Source organism: Notechis scutatus, chromosome 1 (assembly GCF_049901735.1).
Source record: "Notechis scutatus isolate UNSWTSFEM ecotype Mainland chromosome 1, rNotScu1.2, whole genome shotgun sequence".
Classification (NCBI taxonomy): Eukaryota; Metazoa; Chordata; class Lepidosauria; order Squamata; family Elapidae; genus Notechis; species Notechis scutatus.
In genome coordinates, this window is record NC_142009.1 from 47358579 (window position 1) to 47386468 (window position 27890).

The 27890-nt window shown below is 40.7% G+C and overlaps 1 long non-coding RNA gene and 1 pseudogene across 1 annotated transcript in view; one reads left to right on the forward strand and one right to left on the reverse strand.

Moving 5' to 3' along the window:
- LOC148132784 (uncharacterized) overlaps positions 1 to 27890 on the reverse strand; it is a 190138-nt gene that overhangs the window by 128457 nt on the left and 33791 nt on the right. The window lies entirely within an intron of this gene.
- LOC148132786 (uncharacterized) lies at positions 4550 to 5704 on the forward strand (annotated as a pseudogene).

Below are 27890 nucleotides of genomic sequence, written 5' to 3' on the forward strand. Positions count from 1 at the left end.
TATTCTGTTCCCGAATTGGTGAACTTTACTCATGCCTAGTATACAGTATCATGATACTTACGAGAGCTTAATATCTGCTAATAAGCAATCTGTACAATCTATAACATTCTATAACAATGCAGCTCTTGAGAGCATGAAGAGAAGCATTCTTCATGGAATAGGAGTATCCATTTTTCTGCAGCTGCTCCTTCTCTGGTTGATGGATGGGTCTGAGCTGGTCTTTCTCTAGATATGATATCCTTAGGAGGCAAAATGTATACATTTACAACTTCCTTTCATTTCCTGGCTGACAACAAATGCCAAAGTGATCTCCAAAGCTGGAGAGATTTTCCCCCCCATCATTCTCTTACAAGTAAATTTCTTCTTCCCATTTATGAAACTTTTTAATTCCTATTAGTTTTTTTTAAAAAGGACATAACAGAAAAATAACTGATACCTCACTTTCTGAATTGTTTATCATAAAGCTGAAACTTAATTCTTGAAAAAATATTTCATCAGTCCCTTCTTCCCTCCTCCCTGTCTTGTTGCTTCTAGAAGCTCCTTCAGGATTTCAAAGCAGAGACTAACAAACTGGGTACGTATTAATAACTGTCTTTAAAAATAAGTTAGCAAATATATTTTTCCAATGCTTTCTCAGTAAGACACACCAAATATGCATTTATTGTTTTTTTTAAAAATTTCTTACTTATTTTTAATACCAGGCTGAAGTTTAGGTAGATTCTATTTCTTCCTCAACTCACCTCTCTGATAAGGTCCTGCAAGGAAAACTTAGTGCTCAATCTATCTTTCTGCTAATTAATTTTAAAAGTAATTTAATTCTGCTAAGTAATTTTAAAAGATTTTTGTCAAGTGGTTCCTTTTCAAAACTGGTTGATAGTGACTTCTGGACAAGAAATAGCAAAATGAAGATGGCTCCACATTTCACAGAACTGATATTGCAGTTAAGAACAAGAAGCTGATGAATAGATTGGCTCTTTTGATCACCTCTGGAGAAAGAGAGATATGAGATTGCCCATATTGTACTCCATATGATTGTTCCCCGCAAGGAGACTGCAAGGCAGCAGACTCTAGAAGATGGAAGAACTGAGAGATGAAAAAATTTGTCATTGTTGCTCCAATTGCTGTCAGAGCATTCAAAGAGTATAACATTCCCTTGGATTAAAGAGCAAGAAGGAAGATAAAGTTAGCTTATTTGATTAGGGTTAAAATGGGGAATGTTATTATTCTGAGAGGTTCTTTCTAGACTTGGTAATATCTGGACTGGAAAAGATATTGTGTATTGGACTGCTTACAATTAAGAGTTAAGCTCTGGAATGATAAGTTTTATGTGGTTATTTTAGACTTTTAGCTGGCACCTGCATTGGAAAAGATGCTGTTTACTGGGCTGGCTTATAGTGAAGATTTGAGTTATGGTATGAAGGTTTTTATTTATTCTAAGAGCAGGTGAAGAGATAGTAAAACTTGTTTAAATTTGTTGTGCTGAGGATGGGATATTAATTTCTTAACTTCTTTTCTCTTTTTGCTTTCTTTTTTAGTTTCATGTATTTTCTCTTTTCAGTTTGCATTATCTTTTATTATTGTAGCTAAAGCTTACATACATACATACATACATACATACATACATACATACATACGTATACATATATAGTATTCAACTTTGTTCGGGTATTTTCCCACATCATTATAGTTGTGCTTTTAAAGTTGTAGCAACGTTTCAGCAGAATCTCATCTGCCATCATCAGGCTTCTGTATTGTGTTCATCTGACGAACACAATACAGACGAACACAATACAGAAGCCTGATGATGGCAGATGAGATTCTGCCGAAACGTTGCTACAACTTTAAAAGCACAACTATAATGATGTGGAAAAATACCCAAACAAAGCTGAATACCATACATGTAAGTACCCGCGAAAACTTAAGAATATATATGTATGTATGTATGTATGTATGTATGTATGTATGTATGTATGTTGTGGCCCTGATTCCCGAGCCTATGCTGTCAGAAGAAGAGGACTTGGAAGATGAGGAGGAGGAACTGGGAATGCCTTCCTCCCCAGGACCTTCCTCTCTGGCAATGCCTTCCTCCCTGATAATGTCTCAGGTTTCATCAGACAACCAAGAGGAACAGCCTGAGATTAATCAGGAGGAAGGCATATCAGAGCAGCCCCTGAAAGGGAGTAAAGAGGAAGAGTGTTGGCTTGATCCTAAGCAGTGTCGTAGGGAGAAATGTGAGCAGCAACGTAGGAGGCGTGGGAGGGTCAGAGAGTGAGCTGAGTCATTGAGCCACACCCCACAGGGGATAAAAGTGGGTGTGTTTTTGGCTGGAACTTTGTATGGGACAAAGTTTAATCTTACTTCAGATTTTCTTCGTGAATGATTTTTGTGGACTGCCTTGTAATTTTCTGTGAGTAGATTTTTATTTGTTATCAGTTCGGACTTGGCAGGCAGAGGGTGTTGGAATGCCAAGGATATTATCAGTTCCAAAGAACTAACTCTGTGAAGTCTGCCTGCCTGTGTTTGTGTGAGTTTGTATTCTTTTATCTTTTGGGAAAGAAGAAAAGTGAGACAGAACATTTTTGTCCCGTACCTGACTTAAACCATCTTTTACCTAAGATGGACCAGCAGCAGCAGTTTCAACAACAGCTGCAAGATGAAAATCAAACTCTACAACAGCAAGTGGCTCAATTAACAGCCCAAATTGCTTTGCTGCAGGCTCATGCAGCTCCTCCTCCCCCTCCTCGTCGGAAACGTACAGTGGCTGTGCCAGATAAGTTTTCTGGGCAGCCTGAGATGTTCCCGGCTTTCATGGGACAGTGCCAGTTATTTATGGCTATGAGGCCAGAGGATTTCCCAGATGACCGGGCTCGGGTGGGGTTTGTGATAAGCCTCCTTTCTGGCTTGGCCACCAGATGGGCCACACTTTGGTTGCTCAAGAACAGCCCGTTATTAACTAATTACCAGGGTTTTTGGCAACACATGCGCCACATGTATGAAGACCCCATACGAGTGCAGATGGCAGCCAGGCACCTTAAGGACCTTCACCAAGGGAGGCGCCCCCTGCAAGAGTTTATTTCTGAATTTCGGCTTTTGTGCCTGGACTCCAACTGGAATGACGCAGCGTTAATGGACGCCTTCCAGGATGCCCTGTCAGATGAGCTGCAGGACGAATTAGTTCGAGTAGAACGAGCCCCAACCCTCGACGCTCTGGTCGTGCAATGCTTGCACATCGATGCACATCTCCAATGGTGAAAGAACCGTCGTACTGTCCAGGAGCAGCCATCTGCATCTGTACCGCAGCGCCCTGTGCTAACAGCGCCCCGGGTCACGCAACGTGTCGTGGCAATGGCCAAGGAGCCAATGGAGTTAGGAGCGGTCAGACCTTGCCTGACGGCCCAGGAGCGAATGCAGAGACGCCAAGGGGGTTTGTGCTTGTATTGGGGGCAGGACATTTTGCTAATTTTTGTCCTCTAAAGCGAGGTGGGTCGCTCAAGCCTGTGCCTGAATCTTGGCGTGAAATGGGGCAGGCCCGGCCTAGGGGAAACCCTAGGCCGGGCACATATCAAACACCCACCTGAATTAGCGGAGGTTGACTCTGGACCCCCTCGGCATCTGATTTTGGACACTCGGGTTTTCTTGGCTAACCAGTCGGAAGGAATTCCAGTGAATGCGCTGGTGGACTCATGGGCCACGACTAACTTTATGGACCAGGCCTTTGCGGCCCATTTTGATGTCCCCTTGGTTCCGGTGAAACCTCTGATGAGGGTCGAGACTATTGATGGGTGGGAACTTATTGCAGGACCCATTAAATTCACCACCCAGCCTTTGCGCCTAGTCATTGGAGAACATGAGGAGGCGATCTGCTTTTATGTCACCCCGCAGACCTCCATTTCCCATTAGTCCTCGGCATGGCTTGGCTTAGGATTCATGATCCTCAGGTGGCGTGGTCGCGGAATGCCATTTCTTTTCTGAGTCTGTAGTGCGTGGACCACTTCCGCCACACCTGTGCTGGCCAGGACATCACCACCTCTGCCGTCTCCATACCTCCTGAACTGATGGACTTCACGGATGTGTTCAGTGAGAAGGAGGCGGACCGGTTACCCCTGCATCGGCCCTATGATTGCCCAGTGGACCTTCTGCTCAATGTACCACTGCCAAAGGGATGTTTGTACTCCATGTCCGAGCTCGAGCTGGCTGCACTACGGGACTTTTTGGACAAAAACTTGGCCCGAGGGTTCATCCGGCCTTCGTCGTCCCCACTCTCAGCCCCAGTCCTCTTTGTCAAGAAGAAGACGGGAGACTTACACTTGTGCTGTGATTACTGCCGGCTAAACGCCATCACGGTGCAGAATAGCTACCCCTTGCCGCTCATTCCGGAGTTGTTGGAGAGGTTGCAGGAGGCCACTATCTTCACCAAGCTCAATCTTCGAGAGGCCTACAACCTGGTGCGGATGCGAGAGGGGGACGAATGGAAGATGGCATTTGGCACCCGATATGGCCATTTTGAGTACACTGTGATGCCATTTGGGTTGACCAACGCCCCCGCAGTCTTCCAGCACCTGATGAATGACGTGTTTCGGGATATGTTAGATCAGTTCGTGGTGGTGTACCTGGGCGATATTCTGATCTATTCCGGGTCCAGGGACAGCCACCTTCAACACGTTCATCTGGTCGTGCAATGCCTTTGGGAGCACCAACTTTATGCAAAGCTGGAGAAATGTTTCTTCTTCCAGACTTCCATTGAGTTCCTTGGGCATATCATCTCTCCCAAAGGCATCGCCACGGACCCACGTAAGGTGGAGGCCTTATGTAGTTGGGAACCCCCTCGTGGCGTGAAGGATGTTGAACGACTATTGGGGTTCGCTAACTATTACCGGACCTTCATCCCAGGTTTTGCCAAGCTGATGGGTCCAATAACGCAGCTCCTTCGAAAGAAGGTCCCGTTCCAGTGGGGCTCCCCGCAGCAACAGGCTTTTGAGGCCCTCAAGAATGCTTTCGGTGCAGAACCTGTCCTGAGGCACCCTGATCCACATCGTCCTTTTGTGGTGGAGACAGATGCGTCCAACGTGGCTATTGGGGCGGTGTTGTTGCAAGCCCTGGTGGATAGCACCACTCTTTTTCCCTGTGCTTATTATTCCCGGAAACTCACTCCTTCCTAACGCAATTACACCATCTGGGAAAAAGAGTTGCTGGCTATCAAGGCTGCGTTTGAGGCTTGGCAACATCATCTCGAGGGGGCCCGACACAAGATGGAGGTCTGGATGGACCATCGGAATTTAGAACATTTGTCAATGGCAAGAAAGTTGAACCAGCGGCAGATCCGGTGGTCATTGTTTTTTGCCTGGTTTAACTTTTCTGTGACCTATATCCCCAGTGACCACAATCGGAGGGCGGATGCCCTGTCCTGCAAACCTGAGTACCTTTGCCCTGAGGACCCCCTTCCTCCGCGGATGGCGCTGCCAGCAGAATCCTTGGCCGCAGTCCAAGAACCGGTGGACTTGTGGACTCAGGTGCGAGACGCGCAGCGCCTAGATGTTTGGTCGCAGCAGAGGATGGGGGAGATTGGACCCGAATCCCCATGGACTTTGGAGGAGGGTTTACTCAAGCATCGGGGCCGGTTGTACGTACTCACAGGGCCACTTCGAGCCCTTATTATGACTCAGTGTCACGACAACCCTGCAGCCGGCCATTTTGGAGTTTTTAAGACTCTCCATCTTGTAACGCAGACTTTTTGGTGGCCTCGAGTATGGCATGATGTCCACGCCTATGTCACGTCCTGTGTACCATGGAGGCAAGCGGAAACCACGATGGCTGCGTCTCCTGGTCTCCTCCAACCTCTGCCGACTCCAGAAAGACCATGGGGAGCAATTTCCATGGACTTCTTGACTCATTTACTGCTGTCCTCTGGATTTACAACTGTGCTGGTGGTGGTTGACATGTTGACAAAAATGGCCCACTTCATTCTGTGTCATAAATTGCCAACGGCCCGTACAACTGCCTGTTTGTTCTTGCAGCATGTTTTTTGTTCTTGCAGCACGTTTTTCATCTCCATGGTCTGCCAGACAGGGTAGTTTCTGGCTGTGGTGTACAATTTACAGCCCAATTTTGGAAAAGCTTGATGACTGCATTACAGGTACAGGTGTGCTTGTCGTCAGCGCACCATCCAGAGACTGATGGGGGGACGGAGAAGGTCATTGGCATTCTCAAGGAATACTTGCGTTGTTTTGTAAACCAATGGCAGAACAACTGGGCTGATTATCTCCCTCTGGCGGAGTTTGCATTCAACAACTCCCAGCACACCTCCACCCAAATGACACCATTTTATGCTAATGTGGGGTACCATCCGCAATTTTTCCCTTTGACACTATTAGATTCCCCTGTTACTGAGACCCGGGAATTCCTTTCAGAACTTCACTCAGTTCAGCAGTTAGTTCGGCAGCAATTGATACAGGCCAAGGAAGATTACAAGCGGTTTGCAGATCGCTCTCGACGGGCAACGCCTCCACTGGCTGTAGGAGACCATGTGTGGTTTTCCACAAAACATCTTCAGGTCGACCGCCCAATAAAGAAGCTGGACCATCAGTTCATCGGCCCATTTCCCATCAAGGCGGTCATCAACCCCGTAGCCTATCGACTGACTCTACCGCGCTCCATGCGAATTCATCCAGTCTTCCACCGTTCCCTTTTGGTCCCTGATGCCCCTTCGTGTTATCTCTGATGTCCCACAGCTGTTGATCCACCACCTGTGCCCGGGGAAGATGGCGCAGTAGAAGGCAAGGTGGCCAGCATTAGGGATTCCCACTGGCTGAAAGGGTGGTTCCAGTATTTGATCGAGAGGCAGGGAGATGGGCTGGAGGCCCTCTCCTGGGTGGATGCTTATACGGATGTTCCATGACCATTTCCCCTTGAGACTGTGAGACTCGGGGGAAGGGCCCTGCGGTGGAGGATAGTGTTGTGGCCCCGATTCCTGAGTCTATGCTGTCAGAGGAAGAAGACCTGGAAGATGAGGAGGAGGAACTGGGAATGCCTTCCTCTCCAGGACCTTCCTCTCTGGCAATGTCTTCCTCCCTGATAATGCCTCAGGTTTCATCAGACAACCGAGAGGAACAGCCTGAGATTAATCAGCATATCGGAGCAGCCCCTGACAGGGAGTAAAGAGGGAGAGTGTTGGGTTGATCCTAAGCAGCGTCGTAGGGAGAAATGTGAGCAGCAACGTAGGAGGCATGGGAGGGTCAGAGAGTGAGCTGAGTCATTGAGCCACACCCCACAGGGGATAAAAGTGGGTGTGTTTTCAGCTGGAACTTTGTACGGGACAAAGTTTAATCTTACTTCAGATTTTCTTCGTGAATGATTTTTGTGGACTGCCTTGTAATTTTCTGTGAGTAGATTTTTATTTATTATCAGTTCAGACTTGGCAGGCAGAGGGTGTTGGAATGCCAAGGATATTATCAGTTCCAAAGAATTAACTCTGTGAAGCTTGCCTGCCTGTGTTTGTGTGAGTTTTTATTATTTCATCTTTTGAGAAAGAAGAAAAGTGAGACAGAATATATATATATATATATATATATATATATATATATATATATATATATATATATATATATATATATATATATATATATATATATATATATATATATATATATATATATATATTTATATATATGGATCTTTGGTTATTCGGGTTCTCTCCCGCGTAAGATTCAAAGTATCTAGGCAACGTTTCGGCGAGGTCCCACTCGCCATCTTCAGGCTGGTGCTTTCGGCTTAGTGCCAGTGCAAGCAGTGTGTGACCGGGCTGCCATCTCTCTATATATACAAGTGGTGGGGATGGTGTGCTGGGCTGGTTGGCTGTGCTGCAGCCTCTTGATTGGTTGATGGAGTTGATGTTGGTATAATGGGCTGTGTAATGCTACATCACAGCCACCCGCTCAGGACATCACATCAGAAAACTCAAGAAATTACACCTCAAGAACTCAAGAAGTCACAACACAGCAAATGACCCAGGATATCACAGCACAAGACCAAGGATACCACAGCAATAAATCTCACAAGGTCATCACACAACCCATTACCCAAGCTGTTACTACACAGGAGGCTAATCGAAAGAGATCAAAACACAAAGCGACCCAGGAGATTACAACGCAAGACCCAGGATACCACAACAAAAGAACTCACAAGCCCATCACACAACCCATTACCCAAGCCGTTAAAACACAAGAGGCTAACGACCCAGGAGATGACAGCACAAGATCCAGGATATCTCTACAACAAAAGGCCATTACACAGCCCATTATACCAACATCAACTCCATCAACCAATCAAGAGGCTGCAGCACAGCCAACCAGCCCAACACCATCCCCACCACTTGTATATATAGAGATGGCAGCTCCGGTCACACACTGCTTGCACTGGCACTAAGCCGAAAGCACCAGCCTGAAGATGGCGAGTGGGACCTCGCCAACGTTGCCTAGATACTTTGAATCTTACGCGGAGAGAACCCGAATAACCAAAGATCCACATACAAATACCGCGAGAACCTCAGAAAACAAATATATATATATATATATATATATATATATATATATATATATATATATATATATATATATATATATATATATCCACATACAAATACCCGAGAACCTCAGAAAATAAATAAATATAAATATAAATATAAATATAAATATAAATATAAATATAAATATAAATATAAATATAAATATAAATATATATATATATATATATATATATATATATATATATATATATATATATTCTGAGGTTCTCGGGGTATTTGTATGTGGATCTTTGGTTATTCGGGTTTTCTCCCGCGTAAGATTGGAAGTATCTAGGCAACGTTTCGATGAAGTCTCATTCATCATCTTCAGGCTTCTGTCTTCAACTCTGTGCTTCTCAGAGTGATGTGAGCTTGCAGCTGCTTCTTCCTTTTAACTGCTAGTGGGGGTGTGACTTGATTGGGTGGGGGCTTGGCTGTGTTCTGATTGGGTGGGGGTGTGTTCTCATTGGTTGGGGTTTGACTGTGTTCTGATTGGTTGGGGGTTGGCCATGTTCTGATTGGCTGGAGGTGTGTTCTGTTCAGGTGGGGGCTTGATTGTCCTCAGGTTGGTCTTAGTTACTGGGGGATTTGAGCTGGTGAGCTGTGATCTTGCTGTTTGGCTTCAAGTTCGTGGTCGTGCTGCATCTTCATGGTGGGGGTCAGTTCGCTTCATGTATGGCTCAGAGGGGTTTGAAGTGGGTAGTGATGCAGCTGCAGTGCGGCTTCTGGTCTGTGGTCGTGTCTCATCTTCTGTGTGGGTGTGAGTCTGCTTTTTACGTGGAAGTGTGGTGGTGGCATCTCGTGTGGCCCTCGTGGGTGTGGGTCTGGTGTCATTCATCATGTTAGGTACTCATCTGTTCATGAGGGTGGGTTTCCAAATGGCTGGTAAGCGGAGGTGTCATCTCTTTTATTCATGCTGTGTGGGCGTTTTTCTATCTCTATGGCTTCTCTGATTATTCTGTTGTTGAAGTGTTCGGTTTTGGCGATAGTTCTAGTATTTTTAAAGTCAATCTCATGTCCTGTGGCTTTGAGGTGCTGGACCAGGGAAGAGGTCGGTTCTTCTTCTTCTTCTTTTTTTATTGAGTTTTTATGTTCTTCAATGTGTGCACTTATTCTTCTGTTAGTTTGTCCAATGTATGTGGTGGGGCAGGCGGTGCAAGGGATTTCGTATACTCCTTGGCTTTCTAACTCGATTTTGTCTTTAGGGTTTCTTAGGATGGTGGATATTTTTCTGTTTGTGCAGAATGCTGTTTTAATGTTGTGTTTTTGGAGGATCTTGCTGATTTTGTCTGTAGTGCCTTTTATATATGGGAGGAGGGCTTTGCCGTTCTCTTGTTCTCTGTCTTGGATTTTGGTTGGGGTTTCTTTTTGGATTAGGTGGGTAATCTTCTTTCTTTGGAATCCATTGGCTGTTAGTACGTTGGTGAGAGTGTTTAGTTCGGTTTTTAGGTGTTGTTCATCAGCTAAGCATTTTGTTCTGGAGATGAGTGTCTCAGCTACGGAATTGATCTGTGCTGGGTGGTGGTGTGAGAGTGCATGTAGATAGCGGTTTGTATGTGTTTTCTTCTGGTAGGTGGTGTGTCCTAGGGAGCCATTGGGTTTTTTGTATACCAAGACATCTAGGAAGGGAAGTTGATTGTTAGCTTCTGTTTCCATGGTGAATTGTATTTTGGGGTGTAGGCTGTTGAGGTGTGTGAGGAAGTTGTTCAGTTTTTATTTCCCATGTGGCCAAATTATGAAGGTGTCATCTACGTATCTGAGCCAGAGTTTGGGTTTGTGATCATATTTTTCTAGAGCTTGTGTATCAAAGTGTTCCATGTAGAGGTTTGCGATGACAGGTGAGAGGTGTGATCCCATGGGTGCTCAATGAGGAGAACACACCCCCACCCAATCAGAAAACAGCCAAGCTCCCACCCAATCAAGTCACACCCCCACTAGCAGTTAAAAGGAAGAAGCAGCTGCAAGCTCACATCACTCTGAGAAGCACAGAGCTGAAGACAGAAGCCTGAAGATGATGAATGAGACTTCATCGAAACGTTGCCTAGATACTTCCAATCTTACCCACGTCATAGTAGTGGTGCTTTTAAAGTTGTAGCATACAGGTAGTTTTCAACTTCAGACCATTCATTTAGGGACTGTTACAACAGGACTGAAAAAAAGTTACTAACTTAGCAGTTGGAGCTATTCACTGTCTTGCTTAGCACTGGAAATTTTTGGCTCAAATGTGGTCGTAAGTTGAGGATGAATTATATGTATGATTTAACATGGAGGCTTCAGTTACTTATTCCTGGCCAACAGCTGCTTTTGTGTACATTTGCCTTAAAAACGTTTCAGTTGCTTTCCTGGTTCAGGATGTTTTCCACGTTAATTGCTAAATTTAATTTGCTCTGTGTGTTAATTGCGTAACTTGAAAAAGTTACCGAACATGGTGACTTTTGAAAAAAGCATTTTTTTTTGTTTTATTCCACAGAAGGTTCTTCTTCTTCTTGTTAGGGTTTTTTTTTTTTTGCCTTAAATAGCTTTTCAAAGGAGTTATGTAATTGAATATTGGGAAAGTGAAGAGTGTGATGGATGAATCCTGCTGTATAAAAGGATAGCAAGTAGATGTTTCCCTGTGTCAGATCATTGAACTTTTAGCTCTCATTATGGAGTGTAAGTTCTGATTTCAAGACCAAAGAGGTAATTTCATTTTACTGGAGAATAAATGTGCAAACCTAGTAGTGCCTTAAGAGGGGAAAATAGACATTTCCACGCACTGTAAATTTAGACATAACTATTAAAGTTTTTTAGAGGATTTTTCAAAATGACTATCAGAGCAATAGTATTTCATTTTAATATGGCTTTATTTAAGTAAATAAATAGTCATTTTGAAAAATCCTCTAAAAAACACATACATACACACACATACACACACACACACACACACACACATACATACATACATACACACACATACACACACACACACACATACATACATACACACATACATGCATGCATATATACATACATACATACATATATATGACAGTGTGCGAAATGCAGTACTTCATAATAATGCTTTTAGGAATAGCTGGGAGACATTTTCAATGAATACTAAAAGTTTTTTATATTGCTTTTATAGTGCTTTTGTGGCTCATATACAGCAACAGTGAAAAAGTAGACTAATCAAGCTTGTAAGTTTGTAAGATAAGCCTTTTGCATTAATGTAATTGAGAACTCGTGACCAAAAGGGGATTGTTTTCCAGTAAAAAATCAATTGAGATAAGTTTTTTTATTTTGCGGCCCAAGAGAAGAGTTTAGCATAACTACCGTATATGCCGGTGTATAAGACGACCCGGCGTATAAGATGACCCCCCAACATTTCCACTCAAAATATAGTTTGTTATATACTCGCCCCCTCTTCCGCACGCCTTCCACTTTTGCACTTTTTTTTTTTTGAGGCACTTTTGTCTACCGTGGAAGCGAATCCCGTGAAGCCGAAAGGAGCAGCCAGCCTTCTCCCAGCTCCCAAGGAAGCGAGGCTCGCACCGCCCGGGCTCCGCTGAGGTATCCGGCTGGGGCTGTCAGGAGTTGTTACCGCTGGCGCGGCTCCGTGGCTCCAGTCCCGCGTTGCCTCGGGAAGGGAAAGGCAAAAGGAAGAGCCACGGCGGCGCTTTGCAATGGCAGCAGCGGCTCTTGGTTTTGCCTTTCCCTTCCCGAGGCAACGCGGACTGGAGCTGCGCGAGCTGCGCCAGCGGTAACAACTCCTGACAGCCCCAGCCGGATACCTCAGCGGAGCTCAGCGGTGCAGCCTCATTTCCTTGGGAGCTGGGAGAAGGCTGGCTGCTCCTTCGGCTTCACGGGATTCGCTTCCACGGTGCGCAAAAGTGCCTCAGCCGCGAGCAGCCCCAGTGCTTCCCAATTACTATTTGCCGGCGTATAAGGCGACCCGGCATATAAGACGACCCCCCCAATTGGAGGCATCTTTTTCAGGGCAAAAAAGTCGTCTTATACGCCGGCAAATACGGTATTTTTGAGCCTAAACCTGAATTAGGCCACTAAGGTGTTCTATTTCTTTTCTCCCTTTGTTTTTGATGATTAGGCACTCAAAACTGGCTTTGAATATCATACCAAGAGCTCTTCTCCTAAATACTGTGGCTGGAGCATCAGATAAAAGCTGAGTCGTTTTTACTGTTTATATTTACATTTAAACTAACATTAGATATAGTGTAATTAATATGATATTTAATACAATTCTTATGATCAAGTGCAATCACATACTGAATAATTTTCTCCTTCCATCATTTTGTGGCATGTAGGCTACAGGTGGGCCAGCCCTGTCAGTCTCAAATAATCTTAATATCAGAATCAATATTTTGGCTGCCTGTAAGTTTGCAGGCTCAATTCCAAGTGATGGTTATTTCCTTTACAGACTATTATGACAAACAGCAGAGAGTAACCCCTTCCCAGAGTTGAATCTCCCTGCCAGTCTAGTCATCTAGAATAATCCTACTAAGAATATCAGCCATGGAACAAGTACATCAGTGAGGGGGATTGAAGTAGATTTGGGAGCAGACCTTCTCCATAGGCTTGCTCCTTCAGAACATTCTTCTCCCAAAAGTGAATATGGTCCTTCCTCTGTTAGCTTGTCCTGAAACAACTTCAGATTTCTCTATTTCGGCATGAGATTATGAGGTGATGTCTTGTATAGGGAAGTACTTGGAAATCCATAGTTTTGCTTTGTAATTCTGATTTTATACTTATACAGCGCCCTTAGGGGCTGGGATGTGGTATAACGATACTTAAATAAAGCCATATTAAAATACAGTGAAATGACAATTTTGAGGTGTTTTTTTTTAGAGCTGCATCCAAGTTTTCAGGGATTTATAGCAGCTGCAGTAATGGATAATATATGTAGCTCAGGGCTGGGCTGTTGTGTTCCTGAAGTTCTCTGAGCTTGGCCTTTTGGGGGGTAAGTATGTCATTACCTTATCAATGCAATGATGATAGTTCTAATGGAAGAGAGTATGTGTAATTCGGAGTTGGATTGTGGATTCCTTGGCGCTCTCTGAGTTTGGTTGTTTACTTGCAAACCTTTATGATTAACCTTTATGAAGGTAACTTCATCTGTGAGGAGAACATGAAACTCCTCCCCTCCCCACCCCACCAGGACTGATGGTTAATGAACTCACCTGCTGGACACCCACTGGCAGAATGAGTCAAGGATAGCTCTGCCACTGGCTGCAATCTCAATGTATCTGGGAAACATCAGGTTTGAAGAAAAAGTGTTTCGGCTTCCGGTTTTGCGCGGCTTCGGTAGCGGCAGGAATTCGCGCCTCTGCGATCCCTGCCACATTCGCTGCCAAGGTGCCCCCGATCTAAATAGGTCTGGGGGCTATGGCTGCCCTGTAGAGGCAGCCGAAGAGAGAGGGGATCTGGACAGAGGTTTAGGGGTAACGCAGACCCCCTTTCCAGCCGGAATAACCCCTTTTTCCTGAGGTGGTGGAGCGGCGGTCAGTAATGGCCGCCTCAAAGAAGCCAGCAGCCGGGTAAGATTTGTGCTGGAGGAAGAGGGAAGAGCTGTGGAAGTTGCTTCTGACTGGGATAAAGTTAAGAGAGAGAGTTCCTGTAATCTTGAAGGCTGCTAAGGAGACTTTGTTTCTAGAAAGAGATACAAGCGGCGAACATTTCAAAAGAGTAAGTTTTTTTTCTCTTGCCTTTCACTCTCCTCCCTAACGTGACAGCAGTGGAACCATAAGAGAAATCCGGGAATCTGTTCTGGAGGTAAATGAATATTGAAGGAGCAAGGATTTCTGAATATTCAAAGGGGGAAAAAAAAAGAAGAAATTTTTTTTGGCTGTGAGTGGGAAGGGAGAGGAAAAAAAATAAAAATTGGAGCAACCTGAAAATAAGGAGAAGACTGCCTAAAACTTTAAAGAGTTAATTTTAAAGAGCTATTAAACAGCAATAAGACTTCCTAAAGATATATTTTAAAGAGAACTTTGTGATCAAACTTTATCCCAAAAAGAGAAAGTGGAAAAAGAGAAAGTATTAAAAAGAATCAGCTGATTGGACTGTTTGATGACTTTGGATTTTATGAGAATTATCTCAGACTAAAAGCACTTGGGTGGTTGTTTTGAAAAAAAAATTTCTCTGTACAATGGCATCAGTTGTGGATGAACTAGAACTTATACATCAAAAATATGAAAGAGAAAAGCAAGAAGGGAAAGATGTCTTTGGCACTCTTTTTCAGTTTACAGAAATGGCGGTCTGTGCTTATGTAAAATCGTATGAGCAGGATAAAGAAGAAGCCATTTTTGAAGAACATGTGACTTTGGTTGGGGAAGAAAAGAAGGAGGAGAAAAAGGAGAAGAAGACTTTAAGACCTGGGAAAACAATCCAAAAAGAGAAGAATAAGGTGAAAAGAGGATATCGTGTTAGGAAACAACAGAAAGAGGGAAAACAGGATAAAAGGGAGGTGGAGAGACAAGGGGATAAAGAGAATAAGGAGAAGGAGAAGCAAGGGAGAAAGGAAGGGATGAGAAGCTCTAATGGTGGGGAGCAAAATGCAAAAAAACATTTTTTTTTTTAGAGATAATGGATAGATTTTATTGGAAAAGGGATTCTAGAAAGGTACATAAGATTGCATTTTTATATTTGTATTTAGAAATAATTATAGAAGATTGGAAATAATATGTAATTTAAAATGTGATAAATATTTAGTATAATTTAGTGAAATTTTTGTTAAGAGAGGGGAGTACTTTAATGAAATAATGATTTAAGATCGGTGATGTGGGGGGGGGGGAATAATTTTGGAAAGTATAAGAAGTGTTCCCATAATGGTACGATAATTAATTGAAATGTGTAAAATGTCTAAAGATATAAATGATTGTTAACACCAATGATTAGGCTATGTTATAATAGTGAAACTATTCGTGAAATGAGAGGTTTGAAGGAGAGGGGAACATGTAATGTAATAATGATTTATAATATGTGATGTGGGGGATGGAATTAATATGGCAAGTAAGTGCTCCCATAGAAATATGTGACCTAATTGATAAGAAATGTGCTAGATGTTTAAGATATGAATAAATATTAATATTAATGAATAGATTTGTATTGGTTTTGATGATATTGTATAATGTCAGAATGTACCAGACAGAATCCCAACGTAAGTTATGTATTTTAAATCAAGTATTATAAATATAGGGGAAAGAGACATAGGCGTCATACTCCAATCAGTGTACAGGAGAAGGTTTTTCTTTTTTTTTCTTTTAAGAAGAAAGATAAACGGATAGTTGGAAATAGAACAGACAAAGAATAAATATTATGATTTGAATTGAGAGGAGATAAATAAAATAAAATTGAGAAAATTTAAAAGAAAGGAGAAGCTATATAGAAAAATGAAAATGTAATAAGATATGGAATGGTATGTAAAATGAATATGAATTTGAATGTGTGTCTGTACCAAGAGTTTTGACCCGGGATTAAGCAACTTTCAGAAAAGAGATTTTTTATGTTTTTATGTCTTGAATTTTTGTACGTTTTGTATGTCTTTAAAAATTAATAAAAATTTGTTCAAAAAAAAAAGTGTTTCAAAACAACATCATGTCAGAGTATTCTGAGGAAATAGTGACCCTCCAGGAATGGCTGCCAATATTTGTTCTAGTGCCACTATGTGACAGATGTTTTTAAAAGAATATGAGAAGGGGGCAATAAAATATAACACTGACTTTTATTTACATTGTAAATAAAACTTTATCCAAATTAAATCATATAAAAAAATATGAAAGAAAACAAAATCTGATATAAAAGTATTTTTGTACATTTTGCATATTTTCTCAGCCTCCTTAACTCCAACACAAGATTTATCTTTATGGCGTTTTATGGTATGCCAGTACCTGTCTCTCATGTTGTAGAACAGGGGTGGGGAACTATGGCCCTTTTATGATTGGCTCAGGAATTCTGGGAGTTGAAGCCCACAAGTCATAAAAGGGCTCACATTTCACCAACCTCAGTTGAAGAGAGACAAAGCTGTGAAGATGCAGGATTATTTAGGCCTCTGACTGAATTTATGCTTGAAATGAGTTCTAAATCACTAATATCCCTGCTCACACATTTGCTGAAATCCTATTTTTTAAATTTCTATGGGAGAAGAAAATATGCAGTCATTTAAACCAGTGAGTGCATCTGGAGGAAGAGGCATGGAAGAAGACACAACCACATCGGCATTCCTTATTAACTAACAACATTGGGGGTGGGGGCAGGGTGCTGTTGGATTCACACTCAGTAGAAATACTGTAAACAACAAATGCAAAGAGCAGGATCTCATTATCACCCTACACTTTCCTCCTCTCCATTCAGAGTAATTTGCTTTTAGTAACAATTAAATACTGTTTTATTAGATAGACTGCATGTACTATAATGCCAGCATGTATATCAAGTCGTTTTCAATTAGCTAGGATTGTGCAACAGAGAAATTCTTTGAATTGGAACTGGATTGTATAAGGCATGGCAGATTACATAAGGGAACAAGCTGCAAACAAATACGAGAGAAAATGCAAGAAATAGAGAAAGAAGCACTTCCTATTCATCCTTTTGTTTGGAAGGGTAACTGTTATACCAAAAATCAAATACTGTAGTGCTTTGAAACTGCCACTTTTACTAATATGGATCAATTCATATAATCTTAAACTTTGCTTAGATTTAATTACTGCGTGCCACAGTAACATTTATATATCCCACAGCAGGAAAAAACCCCAAAATTGGCAGAGCTTAAATAAGAGGATTTACAGTATGCATGGTGTTAAAACGGAACAAATAGCTCCCATCAGAATTAGGTGAAGAAAAGATAGTGATTCTCTCTCCCACTTCTTTGAATTTCCAACCACAGATTTAAGTATCACCTAATATAAAAGAAGAGTCTCTGCTGCGGAAGTCTAGAATGTTCTGCCTGCTAGGACCAGGGAGCCATAATTCAAGAGCTGCATTCCTTCCGAGCATCTGCTAGCCATCTATATTTGATGGATTAACTTCTCCATTTAAACAATATTTCAAATTTGGATGTGCCACTGATTCTCAGGAAGGGGATTTCCTGATTTCTTGTGACTAATTATGGAATAGGGTAGGGAACATGTGGCTTTTCAGATGTTCTTGGATTCCAATTCCCATCAGTCTCAACCAGGAAAGGAGTTGGGATCTATAGTTCAAAAAACATCTGGAAGACCACAGTTTTATCTATCATGCTATTGATTCTTACCATTGTTAACACATGAGTACACAAGTATTTAAGAGGTACCTTAAAAATTACTTACAGCTGATATCTTATGCTGTCCCTTGTCTATTGAACAAACTCACAGATATTGGAATATTGAAATATTGATCAATCTTTCCATATACTCTATGCATAGGGTTTATGCGAAAGAGTGATCTTTATTAACAGCCAGATCTCAGATCTGTCTACTCTACAAGTCTATTATTATAAAGGGACAAATGGGGTAAAATTGGAAACTATACTAGGAAATATTTACCAGAATATTTATTCACTTAATTGATTTATATAGCTGCTCATCTTTTACTCTGCTGCTGCTAGTAATAGTAGTAGTTATGGTGGTAGTAGTAGTAATTGCACATTTTTAATAAGAATCTTTGCATTTATGACTTTTCTTGGTTTGATTTGGCTTTGAATCATTTTTCCTCAAATTATTACAAATTATGATGGAACACACTTGCAAAAAGAAATACTGTTTGGAAAAATGTAATCTTCAGTTAGATATACACTTTTTAAATTAACTAGATCATAGCAGATCTAATTAGAACACCAGTTACTGCATTCTTTCATCAAAAACTAAACCACTATTTATCTATATATGTATTTATGTGTATATGTTTGTGTATGTGTGTATACATCCTTGAAGAATTGTGTGTGTGTGTGTGTGTTAGTTAATATGTAACAAGATGGTGACTGTGAGCACATAACAGAGCCTAACACCTTTTTAACATGGACCCAGAGGTGGGCTGCTGCCAGTTCTCACCGGTTCTTGCAGACAGGTAGTTAGGATTAGGTGTAGTTCAGTGAACTGGCAAATCCCACCACTGGCTGGCCCTGCCCCCACCCATTTTTTGGCCTGTTTTTGAGCCATTTCAGGGCTGTTTTTCTGGCCATTTTTGGGCCATTTCATGCTGTTTTTGGACCATTTCTGGGCTGAAAATACCCTAAAACAGCCTAAAAATGGTCTTGTTTTTGGGCCGTTTTCAGGCTGGGTTTTTTGGCCATTTTCAGGCAATTTTTGGGGGGTGTTTTTGGCCCGGAAAATGCCCTGAAAAACAGCACAAACAACAGACTGAAAATGGCCCCAAAACAGACTGAAAAACAAGTCGAAAAATGGGCAGGGGTGGGGTGGGGCCAGCCATTGGTGGGATTAGTTGCAACCGGCTGAATCTTACCTCTTCCTTTGAGGCGAGTGGCTAGGAGACGGGGCTGGGTGTGATGAGTGACATCACCCACCCAGTCAAATGGCCAATTGGCCACACCTACCCAGCCAGAGAACCGGTGGTTAAACTTTTGCAGCCCACCACTGCATGGACCATATTTGTGATTTAACTGTATCAGCTTTTTAAGCTGATCTTGAAACATCTTGGCAGTCGGTGCATTTTAGAAATCTTGGGTTCTGACGTCTTAATAGATAATTAGATAATTTTATTCATACCTCCACTCAAAATGCACCACATTAAGCAAACTGGCTGGATTAAATGGGAAATGTTTCATTGGAAAAAAAGAAAAATAATTTTAGGTCTGCTCCAGATAGCAAAAAACATTACCTACTGTTGAAGTAATTTTGGAGGTTTCCCAGAATTGGCCCTGTGCTGAAAACAAGAAAACATTATAGCTGTAGGAAAGAAAAATGGATGGCAGAAATGGCACCAATGGAAGATTTTTATCCCTTTCCCTCGTTGTATATCACACAACTGCCATGACATATCTGGGATAGGATAAATGTCCTTTTCTAGTCTGTACCACGTATGTAATTCTTGATTAAACATATTGATTAAAGAATAAAGCTTATAAAAACAAACACATTTTAACTTACATAAAAATTACAAAATTATGCAGGAGGATTTAAGTCTAAAAACCAATTAGGATTAATTGTCTCTTGTTGATAGAGATTTCTCCCTTGAAAGGAAGATGCTCTAAAGCAGGGATCCCCAACCTTTTCGACGCCGCGGCCCGGTTCCGGCATCAGCTGGGCGCCGCGGCCCGGTACCGCGTCAACTGGGCACCGCCATCTTTTTATGACGAAAGGCGCTTCCGGTGACATCACCGAGTGCTGTTCGTCAAAAAGATAGCGGCGTAGCGCTTCCGGTGAGCTTTTTCGGTAGAAATGGCTTTCTACCCGGAAAAGCTCACGAGCGCTACCGCCATCTTTATGACGGCGCTTCCGGTGAGCTTTCTACCGAAAAGCTCACCGGAAGTGTTTTTACCAAAAAGATGGCGGTGCCCAGCAACCAGCGGCCCGGTAAGGCTTGTTCCGCGGCCCGGTACCGGTCCGCGGACCGGCAGTTGGGGACCCTGCTCTAAAGCATCTGGGAGTATTGTTATTTTTGCCATATTTTCCATATTCTCGGGGTTTTTTGCAGGTTGCTAATATGCTAAGCTCATAAATAGGATGCCAAAATATCTCAGCCCTTTTCAAAGTCGTCTTCATCAGCCATGAGGCTTAACTTCCTGGGCTTTCCCAGAAACTGACCCTTTCTCACCATGTATTTCCTAAAATGTGCAAATATTTTGATGTGAACAGTTTTAGCAGAGACTTTGAAGAAGCAGGATAGTAATAGTATCAACATTTTTGAACATCAGTTTTAGAAAAGTCTTTAGAGACTACCACAGGTAGCCAAGAAAGCAAACAAATCTATCCAGAATTCTCACTTGCACAGATCTCACTTGCTTCAAGTCATAATGCTGGAAAAGATGAAAGAGAGCGGGATGACCAGCAAAAAATATACAGAGTCAATTGCAATAGCATTGGGTCCACCATTGGAAGACTTGAAAGATAAGGTTGTGGACAGATAGCATGGAGAAAATATATCTGAACGATCTGTAAGAATTGATATTGACATGATGGCACATCATCTTCAATTGCTATTTTAATTTCAAACCAAAATTCTGAAATCTTCCTAATGTTTCAAAAGGTTACTGATCAGAAAATTGGTATACTTCAACTTAGTTTACCTTAATCTTACTTAAAAGTCCAAGAAGCCTAAAATGGACAAATTTAACCATTTTAAAAATCCTGGCATGTCTCGCCAGTTCCTTAATACTCAAAGGACATCACTAGATGGCAATATTTTACCAGCTAACTCCAAACTCACAGCTGGAACAGAGAAAACTCAGCATTTCCTTTTCTGTTCTGAAACACCTTCCAAATTCCAAGGCCAGATACTGTTTCTAATTTGTGAACTGGCAAACCTTTACTAATTCTCAGTGCTTCATCTTGGCACTATTTCCCATTTTTCTTAAGAGGCAGAAATAGTTCCAAAGCACTATGAAGAATCCCAAAAGCCAGAACCTTCAGGATAAATTAACCAAGAAATGTATTATCTGTTGTGCTGCTACTTTGAAGAAAATTCTCAAGTGCAATGGAGAGAGAGAGAGGAAATATATTTTTCCCTATTTGAACTGGGATTTTTTTTTAAATGGTTTTTATTTGACTTGTGATGTGAAACTGTAATTAATGGGGCTGACAGCAGATTTGGAGCAGGCTTTCAGCACATGGGGAAGAAAAAATAGAACGGCAGCATTGTGGTACAATATATAAATATTTCATTAGCACAATAATGGGCCTAGTTAAGTATTCCATGCATAGCTCTTCAAATTGAAGGAGTGCAGATTTTTTACAGATGTCTCACATGCATAGTGTAGTTGGCTCTACCATTTTGTAGAGCTTAAAGAGCAGAAAGCATATATATGTATATGTATATGTATATTTATTTCTACATTAATATGATTATCATTTAATGTATATTATATGAACGAGCCCTATATTTCTTTATCTATGCAAACTTTACATCTACAGGTTAGGTTATCCACTCATGGGTAGCAAGTGTAATTAGGTCTTCAATCTACTGAGTAAATGGGGCCATACATTTATCGTTCTAATGTTGCACTATCAGTCTTTTAGATATAACAAAGGCATGGAGAATACATTTATGTTGTCCACTTGTCAAGTTCCATATACTAAATATCAAATTCAAGGGAATATTATCCTGTGAAAATTTGTCTTTTCTCACATTTATAAATTTCTTTTCTCCCATATTTAGTCGGCATCACTGTAAAAACATGGTTTTAAAAAAACATTGTCCTTATTACATCTCCAACAAAATGCTCTGCTAGACAATTCTTTGCTATATAAAGGTAATGGAGTCTGATAAATTCTAAATATTATTTTTTGTTGTATAAATTGTAGGTTAAAATCCATTAAGACTTTTCTTAAAACATTCTCCCATTGTCTAGACAGTATAAAAACATCTAATTCTTTATTCCTCTAATCTGCTAACATTTATTGATAACAAATATCAAGTAACAAATGTTAACAGATGTTGTAGCTGTAAATATTGCCACTGAGTTACATCTCATAATTACATCTGAAAGCACAACATATGTTAAAATTCATCCTCATCATTTATCAATTGGGTCGAAGTCAATATCCCACGTTCATCCAGTTTTTCCATATCACAATCTTTTCTTCAATTTTTAATATTGGATTTTCTTATAAAGTCAATTTGGCATGAGAATAGGAATGTTTTTTTAATTATTACATTCTATTGTTTTCTAACTGATATAATTGTTTCCAGAGATACTAGAGTTCTATTGTACCTTTTGCTATAGATTGGTCCATCCAGCCAAAGATGCTATATATGTGTGTATTCCAGAGTTGCCCAAATCAGAAAATTAACAAGAATTGTGGGCTTCCAGTGTTTAATACTTGAAAGTAGCAGGCTTGATTTTATAATTCCAGATTCAGAAAGCTAAATTCTCCACCATTAATTGGTAATTACACATTCTTTTAAAAAGTCACAAAGTCCATATCATACAACATTGCTTCCTTTTTGTTTAATTTTCATTCCAAGGAATAATATTTTCAGAAGTTTTCAATCTCAGCAGCAACTCTACACACAAAGGATCCCAGAGAAGCATTTTTGGGAGCCAAGGCCTGATTTTGTTGGGGAAGATGAGCTCATAAAAGAGAAATCTTTCCATTATTATCAGTTGACATTCAACACTTTCCATGTAGACATAGTGCTTGAAAGCTAGACACAAGCACATTACAGTTTGCTGACACTCATTTTGTAACAGTATTTTCCATGTTTCATACAGAACAAGCTTTCCATATAGATGAGATGGATGGGTTTCTATTTGAAGTGTTTAGGAGATGAGAAGGCTAAGCTGGACAGCAGAGTTAAATGTAACATTATTTTGAATCTTTGAACTCCCACCAGAGGCCAAAGTCCAGCCCCCATGAATTCCATTGACCCTTATCTAGACTGATTTCATACTGATTGTTAGCTGACCAGATTATTCTGTATAGGTAGCAATGATAAAGTTTTCAGTGTTTTGAACTGAGCTCTCAGTTCTTTGTGCCTGACATTGATTTGCTTTGTTGATTTCCATGTACTAGCTGCTGTAATAATATATTTTATTGTTTGATATTTATATATCTTACTGCATTTATCATATAGATAAGTCAGTTTTATGGTGGATCATTCTACTTTTTTAGAATGACAGGATACAAATTCTGCAAGCAAATAAGAAAGAATAAATATAATATTAAAGTGTTGGGAAGAAAAAATGCTGGGGGAAAGAGAAGGATTTTGATAGGAGTAGAACTTCTCAGTGAAGTTTTTATTTGGGTCTACAACCCAAATATTTTTAAATATTTCATAGAATCATATAGATGTGGATCTGAAGAGCATCACAAATTTATCCACCCAATTTTTTGCAATATGGAAAAAAACCAATTACATAATTCTTGAAAGATATTGGTTTTCTTAAAAAGCTCCAGAGATGGAGAAGCCACAATTTCTGAGGATTTATATTGTTTGTATTAATCTGTAAAATGCTTCAGAAATGATATGAATGGAACAAGCAAGCAAACAGAAAAATAGCCTAAATTAGTATATTCTGAACTAGTAGACAGTCTAAGGTTAAAGTTTTTGGGGTTTGGGGAAGAAACTACAGAGTCAGGTAGAGTATTCCAGACATTGACCACTCTGTTGCTGAAGTCGTATTTCCTGCAATCAAGTTTGGTGCGGTTTACCTTGAGTTTGTATCTATTGTGTGCTCCTGTATTGTTATGGTTGAAGCTGGAGTATTCATTGACAGGTAAGTCATTGCAATGTATGATTTTATATACCATACTTAGATCAGACTGAAGACAGCGTAATTCAAGGTTTTCTAGGTCTAGAATTTCAAGTCTGGTGGCATAAGGTATTCTGCAACGAGCAGAGGAGTGGAGAACTCTACTTAAAATGGAGTTTTGTCCATAGTACTTTAATACAGCTTGGAGGCATGTCTATGAGATGTCAGTATGATGGGTGATTCAGAAAATCAGATGCACAACATGAGGGTTCCAAAGTCTGTTTGCTAGGATGCTGGAACCCTACACCGCACAAAGAAGGCTGGAGGCTCATTGTTTTTGCACAAATGTGAAAGCAGTATTCTTTTGAATGTTTTATGTGTCTGCTCTTTTGGCCTTAATCTTGTACACATCATGTTTGGTGTTGTGCATATTTTCTCCTGATTTATGCCTTTTTTTTTTTTTAAAACAAGTTTTATTAAAAGTTTCAACAACAAACAAATCATTACATATTAAATCTTTCCCTGTCTTTCTACAATAATTTCCCCAGTATTCTCATAAAACACAAACAAACACAAACAAACATAAAAATCTTTTAGTAAAGTACCTTGGCCCCAGTTACCTCTCTTTGCATGGGCTAAAATAATAGCGCATATCACTCTTCACAATTCTATCTTATTTAATCCATCTTAATTAAATCATTAAATTTGTATCTTTTGCCCATTCATTATCCCTCTATCTCTTCTTATAATAAAAAGAATTTCTCCTGAAATCACTAATCAGAGTATGATGCCTTTCTATCCTCCCCCTAAGTTAGTAAAATTAACATTCAACATAACAAATACCCAATTTGGTTCTGCTTGGTACATTCTATCCACCAAAAATGTTTAAATACATTGTATCCTCCTTTCTTTCGATATTTTATTACATTTTAAAAATCAATCATTATTAAAAACTTCAACATTTTAATTTCTTATTAAATCTTAAACCATTCTAATTTACTATTTCAAATATAAATGTTACAATACCATCTTCTGTACCTTAGCAGAATCTTTCTTACAGAAATTTATATTTCATCCTTTGTCTCTAAAAAAATCCCTCTTCTCCCATCCAATTTTAAAGCTTTGAGGCTTTTCTCCGCCTTTCCCCTTTCTTTCTTCCCCCACCAAATCTTCCTACCCCCCCTTCTTCTTCTAACCTCTGCCTTGCTGGGATCCCTTCTCTGTAGCGTTCCCTTTTTCTCTTGTTTGTTATCATTATATTTACTTTGCATCATATTTTTCTCTTTCTCAAATGTTTTTTTAGGTCTTAAGTCCTTCATTTTCCTTGCTCTCTTCCTTCCTTCTTCCTTAAATAAGTTTTGGGATTCAATGAAGATGGCGTCTTCGTCTCTTCCTTGTTGTTCTTCTTCCGTTTCCATCTGTTCCATTGTCTGTTGGTAATTGACCAGCGCCATTTCTAGAAATAGAAAAGCTTTTTCCATGCCATCTTTGCAGGCTGCTTTTGTTTGCTCATATTCCTCCCTCAGGTCTTCAAAAAGGAAAGCCATTATAAATAAATCTTTTCTTTTCTTTATTCCTCTTTCTTCTTACACCAACCAAATATTCCGAGAGAAAGGCAAAACAATCCCAAAATCCACAATCCTCAATAAATCCAAGCAAGCCAAAATTCCCCCTTCCTCTTCCAGGGGTGGTATCAAACAAATAAAAAAAAAGAGTCCAAATCTATATTTTAAAGCCTTATTAAAATTATATTTCTGTCCTCAAGTCTTCAAGGCATCTCCTCCAACAAGATCCAAATTTATATATTTTCTTTATCCTCTCCCTTCCGGCTTAATTCCGTCGGGAGGGAGAGTAAACTTTCCTTTCAGCACTCAAAATAGCCGCTTTTTTTTTCTCTTGTGGAAAATCATCAAAAAACCATCTTTTCCAGGAATTAAATTAGATAAATCTCAAAGCCCTGGGTCGACCAAGAAGAACTTTCACTTTCAATAACTTTCTCTTCTTCCTCCAGCGCATACTTGCCCGGCTGTCAACTTCTTTGTGGCGGCCATTGCGGACCGCCGCTGCACCGTCCTGGTAAAAGGGGGTTCTGCCGGCCAGGGAGGGGGTCTGCAACACCCCCAAACCCTTCCTCCGGATCCCCCTTACCTTCAGCTACCCCTGCAGGGCAGCCTTGCTCCGCACCCGTCCGGGTCGGAGCCCCAAAACGGCTAGCGCGGCAGGGATCGCGCAGCTTCGCAAATCCCTACCGCTCGCGAAGCCGACAAACCGGAAACTCTCCTGATTTATGCCTTTTTGTATGTGATTTTTTTTTCCATGCACAATTTAGGAAAGTTTTTTTTTTTTACTTTATAAACTGCAGTGTAAAATACTGTAAAAGGAAGAATTCACTGTGAGAGTATTGTTTCAGTTTTCATATAAACTCAAATAGCACAAGCTGATATATTTAAATAGAAATTAATAAACTCTTTTCTTCCTATTTTGGAAGTGAACATGCAAAGTAGAGAATTTTTTTATAAATGTTGTAATATGCAAGCAGTTTATTGTTTGTGAGTGTTGGAAGGTGAAATTAAAGACATGGCCAATTCTGCTTAGAAAGTGGGAATTATTAGTATTTGGAACCGTTAAAATGGTCCATGCCATTCTGCTGAGTGATGAACTAAATACCTAGGCTTCTATGCAGAGGTGGTATTGAGCAGGTTCTGACCAGTTCTGGAGATATGGTAGCAGAAATTTTGAGTAGTTCGGGGAACTGGCAAATACCACCTGTGACTGGCCCCGCCCCATCTATTCTCTGTCTCCTGAGTCCCAGCTAATTGGCTGGGTCTTCTTTTGTTGCCCTGCACAGGAGAACTGAGCTGGAAAGCAGATCAGTCAGGTGGGGAGGGAATGGGATTTTGCAGTAATCTTTCCCCAGGAGTGGGGTGAGAATGGAGATTTTGCAATATCCTTCCCCTGCCATGCCCACTAAGCCATGCCACGCCCACCAAGTCACGCCCACAGAATCGGTAGTAAAAAAAATTGAATCCCACCACTGCTTCTATGGAAAATATAATCCAATTATTAAGCAAGCCAAATGTTTTTAAGAACCTCAAGCTTCTCTCAAGATGGGTATAAGCAGAATATTCACAGAAGCTTGACACCAAGTGCTTAGTAATCACTTGCTGTTATGTGAAGATTTATATGGCCAGTAGTTATTCTACAAGAAATTTATTCCTGTCAAATAGATAGATTATCGCTGTTGCTATAATATCAGTTTATTTCTAGCAAAAGCCCCATAGATCAGTTGATATAGTATTGAGCCGTGGTGGTGCAGTGATTAGAATGTAGTACTGCAGGGCTAACTTGCTGCTCACTCCAAGAGTTCAATTCTGAGCAGCTCAACGTTGACTCAGCCTTCCATCCTTCTGAGGTGGGTAAAATGAGGACCCAGAGTGTTGGGGAAAATACATAGACTCTGTAAACCACTTAGAGAGGGATATAAAGCACTGTGAAGTGGTATATAAGCCTAAGTGCTATAGCTGTTGCTATTTAGAAGTCCTCATCCCAGTTCTACTTACAAGATAGGTTGATTTATGGAATGGTTAAACTTCATGGTGGTGCCCCCTTTCTGCCCCCACCTGAGTTTAATGTTTCAATTATTTAATTTTTAAAAAAGGGGAAATTTGACATGATGCCAGGGGAGTCTGAAGGGAAAAGGGGTAAAAAAGTCAGGATGGCCACCACAATCTTGTGATCTAAGACCCATTTCTTTTTTACATCCTTAATGATGCACATTAAAAAGCAGGACATTTATTGCATATTTGTGGTTGCCAGTTTGACTCTTTACACACACACACACACACCCCTTCCCTAAAGACAAATCTGTATATTGCAAAACTCAACACCAGCTATCAGCTTTTTCGTTAGCTAGAAAAAGTGAGTTGCTCACTTGCCCGCCTGTCCATTTTAAAAAAAAGACATTTAGGTATATTAGAGTTGCAAAAAAACATT